Source organism: Triticum aestivum, chromosome 1D (assembly GCF_018294505.1).
Source record: "Triticum aestivum cultivar Chinese Spring chromosome 1D, IWGSC CS RefSeq v2.1, whole genome shotgun sequence".
Lineage (NCBI taxonomy): Eukaryota > Viridiplantae > Streptophyta > Magnoliopsida > Poales > Poaceae > Triticum > Triticum aestivum.
This window is the reverse complement of record NC_057796.1, coordinates 255650596-255658853: the sequence shown is the minus strand read 5'-3', so window position 1 is coordinate 255658853 and position 8258 is coordinate 255650596. Positions and strand designations below refer to the sequence as shown.

General features: G+C 41.0%; 1 long non-coding RNA gene across 1 annotated transcript; it reads left to right on the top strand.

Moving 5' to 3' along the window:
- Positions 1–2362: 2362 nt before the first annotated feature.
- On the top strand, positions 2363–8046 carry LOC123181312 (uncharacterized). Its single transcript, XR_006491638.1, has 4 exons — positions 2363–2715; positions 3269–6512; positions 6723–6862; positions 7746–8046. It is a non-coding gene; the product is annotated as an uncharacterized lncRNA (long non-coding RNA).
- Positions 8047–8258: the final 212 nt, after the last annotated feature.

Genomic DNA, 8258 nt, shown 5'->3' with positions numbered 1-8258 from the left:
TTCGGTACTTGGATCGGTTGGATCGTGAAGACGTTCGACTACATCAACCGTGTTACTGAACGCTTCCGCTTTCGGTCTACGAGGGTACGTGGGCACACTCTCCCCGCTCGTTGCTATGCATATCCTAGATAGATCTTGCGTGATCGTAGGTAAAAAAATTTAAATACCGTGTTCCCCAACAATTTACACCTTCTCTTACATCTTTAATTATAACATAACATATAAACTTTACAAAAGATTCATTCAGTGAAACCATAACTCGTCTCACCATAAGGTGGGACTAACATTACATAACTGGAGTTCACTTAATAACATACAAAATCATGTCATCTATTCGAGAGACAAAATTAAGGTTCTCCAATAACTAGGAGCATGAATAAACATCATCAATAAGATGAAGAATTATGTCATGTCCAAAAGCTAGTGGAATAAATCCAATAATTTGGGCTTTAACCTCCTTTGCATTAGTAATGTGCATGATGGCACATGTATCTTGAGATCTCTCCCAATGTATACATTAACATCATGATTAACATCCTTCAACATTAGTGACAAAAACCATAAGAGATTCCTTGCATGAGACAATGATCTCCACTCTCCATGTGGGAAAGGCTCGTCTATGCTGAAGCAAAAGTTTCGCATCATCATTAATTTCATTGCTGAAAAAAGGAGGAGGCAACTTTATGAATGTTGTAATACAACATCAATCACGAATTAACCATCGAATGAGATGAATTAAGTAGATGCTTAATTGTTATTCTAATCCATTTCACCGTTGGGCATAAAATGGAGAAGAGCATTGTTTATTCATACAAGACACATGAAAATAATCAACGTTGGTCAGAATATCACCATATGCCATTACAATATTTCCTCGCTAAATCTCTAATCAAAACTTCTCATTGGTTCCATTTTGATTAGAGAGACATAAAATCACATAATGATCATCAAGAACTTTGGCTAAATTAATAGCCAACATTAGCATAAAGTAACATAATGATGCCCTTTGACATTAACTAAAGTTCACAACAATAACACCATTGAACATAAGTGCCAAATTACCACTAAAATTCTCAATGACATATAATAATAATAATAATAAGACATCAGAATTAACATGAAAACAAAATGTCATAGCCACTGAGTAAACATCAAGCTTGACATTCATAGTGAAAATGACATCAATATTATTGTTCGGATATCAGACGATTTTCCAAATTATAAAATTTGGACATCAAATTACATCAAGATTGACCAAATAATAAAATTTGGTAACTCTGAGATTTCAAATAAATGACAACAACTTTACAATATTTTGATCAACAAATGTCCTATAATGACCATGATATTACATATCATACTAAAATTTTATAAACAAAATTACTTTGCTTGGAGAATCGATCATAACCATTCTAGGCCATTACATGCTTATTTATGATGCATTAACTATTATAAAATGCACCAACCACAAACTTTAGTTTTTCTCAACAAGCACACTACCCCAACATTATTAGATGCATAGTGCAGCACGGAAAACCGCACCAAGCTACCATCAACATTTTCCTCAAGCTGGCCTTAGTACATTAGTAATGATCACATCATAAAGAAATGCCAAAAGTGACATCATCATAAAATTCACACTCAAACGAAAATTCCAAATAAAATATTTAGAAACTTCAATGAGATTCACATTAATTTCATCAGTGAAATGATACTAGGAAAGTGACCAGCATAAAATGGAATCAACATTAATTCACATTAAATTTTCCAAATACTTTTTTATTAGTTTCATTTTATTCAGAAAAATTAGGCATAATTATAGGCAATTTCAAACTTATTAGTGCATAACTAATGCACTAAAAATTGCATATAAAATGCCTAAAGAACATTATTCGACCCATAACAACCCACGGCCTCCCATTAATAAAACTTTATTATTATTAACATTATTTTGCATGATTTTGGGCACATAATTTTTCCAAGCAAAGTTTCGCACTGGGTCCATTTTGCTCAGAAAAAAGAATGAACATGAACTTTAGCATGATTTCATATTTTAGTGCCTATAAGCATAATTAGGACGCCAGGGAATAATTCGGCCCAAAATACCCAGGGTACCCGTTTAAAACTGGTCCATCACCTTATTTAGCTAAAAAAAAGAGCAGAAAACCCTCTCTCGGGCCAACATAACCTGGGCTCGAGCCCACAGCCAAATTCGGCCGATTCAGTGCTCGAAGGCCCATCATCATCCCCGCTTCATTGAGCCGTCCGATCCGATCAGACGGTCGAAAACGGATTTGGGCAAACCCTAACACATTTTCCCCATGTTCTCCCGCATTCGCCGCTATTCTCGCACGTTCGAGAGTGAGAGAGCGAAGCGGCGGGCGCTCTGCCAGGCGGCGGCTCGGCGCCCAGTTCGCCGGCATCCATGGCGGCTCGGCGGCTCCGCTCGCCGGAGTAGCATGCAGCGGAGAGATCCCGCGCGCTACTCCGTCGAGCGTGGCTACCCGTGCTGCGCGCGTGGCATTAGGCAGCGGTGCAACGGCGAGAGGGGAGACGACAGAGACGTGCGGGGCGCGGAGACCGAGCGGCGTCTTAGTCCTTAAGGGCGGCACGGCGGGGCACATCTTCCCGCGCGTCTTCTCCGACGGGAGTCAACGGCGGCGCGGCTTCGGCGTGCGAATCCCGGAGGGTAGGAGGCGACGACGCGGCCATTAGGTGAGGCCCTAACCTCAAGCATTTTGCACATTTTTTCTTTTGTAGTTTCTTGAAACATACATATTCCCCTCCTTCTAATTGCTTTCCGATCCAAACTCACGTGATTAATAGCTAACAGACCTTGAATAGATGTTGAGCTATAAACATTACGAATTGAAAAGCTCGTAGCTACTAAAACTTTTACCACATGAACTTTGAGTCTTAGTTGGCATACGACCGAAATCAGATCTTAACTTCAGACCTGTAATCAGTTAATTACTAGATCATGACTATTATCACATAAGAATATAATCAGCACCTTAACGTAACCACTTGAGATCTTAAAGACGATTAATTAGTACCAGAACATGAGCAATTAGACCCTGACATGAGTGATTAACATTAAAACAAGGTCTAATTGGGGTTCTAACCGAGATTAACCTTGCTCTAGATTCCAATGTTAGAGTAACTCTTTAGGATTAACATGACATGATCTTAATCTCGTGATTAGAACACCAAAATACATATGCGGAAGATTAGGTACTAACCAGAATCATTGTAAATCTATTACTAGTCCAATGGCTGCACCTTGGGTCCTTCATGGCCGGGGAAGGACAACACCAGGATTACGTGATGAGCAGCAGCAGCGTCGCTCACCAGCTGGGGCTCTGTGCAGCTGCCGTGAGCCTCCTGCAGTGTGAAGCTTGTTGGGGAAGAAGCAGCAGCAGGAAGATGGACATGCAGGGTGCTGCTGGCACTGCCCTGGAGGTGGCCGGTGGTGGTAGACGGTCTTCCAGCCCATCAGCTCCCTCTTTTAGGATCGGTTGTTAGCACTCGGGGTTTTAACCCGTTTGTGTTTTTTCTTATCTGAAGAGGTACGTGACCTCTTCCTTTTATATGAGGGGCTGATGGACCGGGGACCGAAACCAAACGTTGGGTTTGGGTGCCCCCCGATCAAAGCACCAATCTGGGATTGGACTCCCCCTTTTATTTCTGTCTATAACAACCTGAGATCAGTTCCAACATTGTTCTCAAATCAAAGGCACATTTTATCAGACACAAGACAAGTCTGTTAGCTGAACACTCAAAGAACAGGCGGTTGGTATTTTCCTCATGTCCACAGAACACACATTCTTTTCCTCCTTTCCACCCTTTTTTGATCAAATTATCTTTGGTTAGAATACTCTTGCGAGCTAGCAGCCAGAAGAACATTTTGATTTTAGCAGGGGTTTTCACCTTCCACAAGAACTTGTGTGGGAAACCCACATCAGTCTTAATGAGAAACATATATAAATATTTAACAGAAAATATTCTGCCACTAGTTAGCATCCACTGTGGTTTGTCTTTTCCATCATACATCCTAATCTCTTCACATCTAGTTTTGAGGTTAGCTCACAAGTCTGCAGAATCACCAATCAGATTTCTTCTAAATGAGAAATTATCCCAGCCTTTGTCAATGGCCTCAGCAACAGAAATCTTGTTATCAAAACTAATATTATACAGTCTGGGGTAAGCATCTTTCAGTGATTTGTTTCCCACCCACCAGTCTTTCTAGAATCTGGTGTTTCTCCCATCCCCCAGTTTTTTTAACATGCTGATAATATATATTTTTAACTTTCAGAAGCCTATCCCAAAATTGGGAATCACCCACTTTCTTTTTGATCCCAGATATACATTTATTCTTCACATATTTGTTAAGAAGAAGATCAATCCAAAGTCCTTCTTCAATTTCCAGCTTCCAAAACCACTTAGCTAAGAGGGCTTTGTTCATGAGATCCAAATTTAGGATTCCCAAGCCACCCTCCATTTTTGGTAAACAACAGGTTTTTCAGTTCACCAAATGGTACTTTTTTATCTTCATCTTCCTACCAAACTAATCTAGCTATGAAAAATCAACTTTTTTCCTCACCCGTACAGGAATAGGATAAAAAGACATCATAAAAATGGGTATGTTAGTAAGACATGATTGAACCAGAGTCAGTCTCCCTGCCATATTTAAGAGTGTCCCCTACCAGCAAGCACATCTCTTCTCAATTTTTCAGTAACTATTTTCCAAAACTTATTACTCAGTCTCACATCAGAAACAGGTAAACCTAGATATTTCAATGGCACTTTACCTAGTTCACATGTGAAAATCTCCTGGTATATGTGTGCCTTTGCACTAGTATCACCAAACAAGAAGATTTCACTTCTGCGAAAATTGATAGTAGGTCCAGACATTTGCTCAAAAGCACTGAGAATGAATTTCAAATTTCTAGCACTTTCTTCATCATCTTGTAATAGGAATGTTATGTCGTCAGCATATTGACTCCACTATTGCCAAATTCAGACAACACTCGCTTAACAAAACCAGAATTCTTGGCTTTGTCCAAAATGATGGGCAAAGCATCTGCTGCTAAATCAAACAGCAGAGGACACATGGAATCTCCTTGTCTGAAACCTTTGCGAGTTTTGAAATAAGGACCAATAGCATCATTCACTTTCACGCCCACATGTCCCCCAATCATGGTACCAGATCACACCATTGATCAGCGAAAATTTTCAGTTTTAACATTTTATAAACAAAGGGCCATTTGATTTTATCATATTCTTTTTCAAAGTCTACCTTAAAAGAGGGGTGCACTTTGTTTCTTATGATGATCACACCATTGATCAGCGAAAATTTTCAGTTTTAACATTTTATAAACAAAGGGCCATTTGATTTTATCATATTCTTTTTCAAAGTCTACCTTAAAAGAGGGGTGCACTTTGTTTCTTATGATGAATTGTATTAAGGGCCTCGTGTAACACCCCCCCCCCCCCTTCATAATGTATCTCCCTCTAATAAAGGTTGTTTGAGTGGGAGAAATGATGGGTTTAATCACTCTACTCAGTCTGTTCGTCAACACTTAAGTGATGATTTTTAAGCTCACATTCAAACGACAAACATGCCCGAATTTTTGAATTTGTTTTGCATCAGTCACTTTTGGAACCAAAGTGATAATGCCATAGTTTAACCTAGAGATATCTAAATCCCCAGATGGGAATCATCAAGAAGTTTCTTGAGGTCCCACTTCACCAGGTCCCAGAAATGCTGATAGAAATCAGCATGAAATCCATCAGGCCATGGGCTTTAGTTTTTCTCCATTTTAAAAACGACATCATGTAGTTCTTTCATAGAGAAAGGTTCCACTAGATTGGTAGCATCTTGCCTAGAGATTGATTCCAAGAGCATTTTGAATATTCAATCTAACTGTAGATGGATCAGCCTGACCAAACAGAATTTTAATAAACACTAGAAATGTACTCCCTCTGTTCCGAAATGTATGTCGTTTAACGATTTGGCGTACAAAATTTCCTAGGCTACGAAATTTCCTGAGTATCCCATTCTACCCCTGCCGACCGACACGTTCCCCTCTCTCTCGCCCGACGCCACCCACCACTCGTTCCCCACCACTCGTCTCTCTCTCGCGCGCGATGCCGTCCTCTCCCCGTCGATGTGCCCTCTCGCCGGCATCTTGCTCCGCACCGTCGCCTAGCTCACCGCTCCCCATGCATCGCCGCCTAGCTCACCGCTCCCAACGCGCCACCCTCTCAAACTCCGGCAATGCACTGCTGGGCGAGGAGTAGATGCAGAAAGCTGCCATTTTTATGCGCCGGCAACGCGCTGGCGCTAGATCTGAGTGCGTTGGCGCTCGATCTGCTTCGTGGAGAGGCATGAAGGAGGCGCTGAAGCGGAGCCGGAGCGGCGCCGGCGCGGGCGTGAAGACGGCGGCAGTAGGAGCTGGAGCCCGAGCAGGTGGAGGTGGAGCCGCATCTGGACCTTGTACTGTATCAAGGTCTGACCCCGTCTCCTCTTTGATGGAACAGATTCTTCTTCTTCTTCCCTTTGAACAAGACCTTTGAACTTGATAACCGGCCGGTCGGAGTAGATTGGTTGAATTTGGGTGTGTGGTATCTGCAGCTTGTTTTCCTCTCACCATGGGGCTGGGTAAACTGCAGTTATTAGTTAAACTTCCCTAATTTGTTTTCCTCTTCGATTTGGCCAGATGGATGGAGTAGAGAGCCTAGAGTAGGAAAGAGCCTTGGACCGTAGCCATGGACAGCGCATGACAGAGCCATGGACAGTGCAACATCACAAACTTCATTCCTGTAGAGCCTGATGCAGCGCAGCATCACAACCTTGATGGTAAACTTTGTGTACACATCTTGGTAAACTTTGTTGTGTTGTGCCAAGAGTAGATTCCTGTACTGTTCTTTCCTGTAGTGGAGCTAATTTTGTGTCTTCGTTAATATTCTCATGAACTTCTGTAGCTTCTGTTACCTAGTCTTGGTCATGAATCTGCAGCTTCACCTAGTTACCTTGTGCTGCAATTTTTGTTATAAAGTGCTAAACTGGTATTGAGCTCAAGTAGCTATGCTCGTACACGGAACCCTGAACATTACACTATGTTTATGGATACTGAACTGGACTGAACCAGAGTGCTCTTTTCCTCAAAAAATTTATTCAAAAGAATCCAAATTTCTGTGAGTACCGATATACTATGATTTCTGTGAGTATTTACAATTAGTAAAAAGGTAGTGACATGTGAAATCGAGCCAAAAGCAAAATGCGTTCAATTTTTTCGTCAAAATTCCTCAAAAAATTGATTGAATTTCTCTCAAATCCAGAAAACAAAACTTAAGAACCCTGGGCTGAAATCAGGTTATATCGCGAATGGCATTAGTGTTTCTAATCATAGCTCTAACCTGAATATGGCTCTTATTGCTTAAACTGAAGCTGCAGTTGTTCGACCATTAGGAAAAGAGATCAATTACTTGTTGGTTCTCGCCTCTTTATCCACCACAAATTTCTGTCCTGCAGAAAGGACTTCCCTATGCTGCAAAATAAACAGCATGAGATCAATCTTTCATACTGACAGTGAGAAACAACAAATCATTGGATTGATCAAACTTGTCCTGAATAAAAAAAATCATTGAAACTTATTCTCATGAAGCTTCTGTAGCTTCTTTTAAAAGTTGTCGTCTGTGCTTCTGTTAACTTGTCTACTGAAACTCCTTGCATGGTGAAGGAAGGAGGCCAGGCCATGAAGAGAAAAGCTCCTGCCCATATCGATTCAAGAGGAGAGGAGGGCCATGGAGGGAGAAGCCTGCTGCTGCAATACCTACCTTGTCGTCCTCATGGTATTCTCCAACTTCTCATGAAGTTTGTGTAGCCTTCTGTTACTCATGAAGCTTCTGTAGCCTCTGTTACACATGAAGCTTCTGTAGCTTCACTAGCTTATGAATCTTCTTTAGCTTCTGTAGATTAACAAAGAAGTTTCTCATGAATTCATCACTATGAATCTTCTCATGAAGCTTCTATTACTCCAACTTCTGTAGCTTGTTGAACTTCTGTAGCTTCAGCTTCAGAGTAGCTTGTTAATCTTGCAGTTCCCTTGCTAGTCATGAATGTTCATTGCTTTGGCGAGGGAAATTCTGTAGCTTAGTCGTGGTGCAGCTTCTGTAGTTTTATTAAACTTTAGAAAAATTGTCTTGGGTCTGCATGTGCTTCTTCAGAAAATTGAGAATTTAGTGTGTGTACC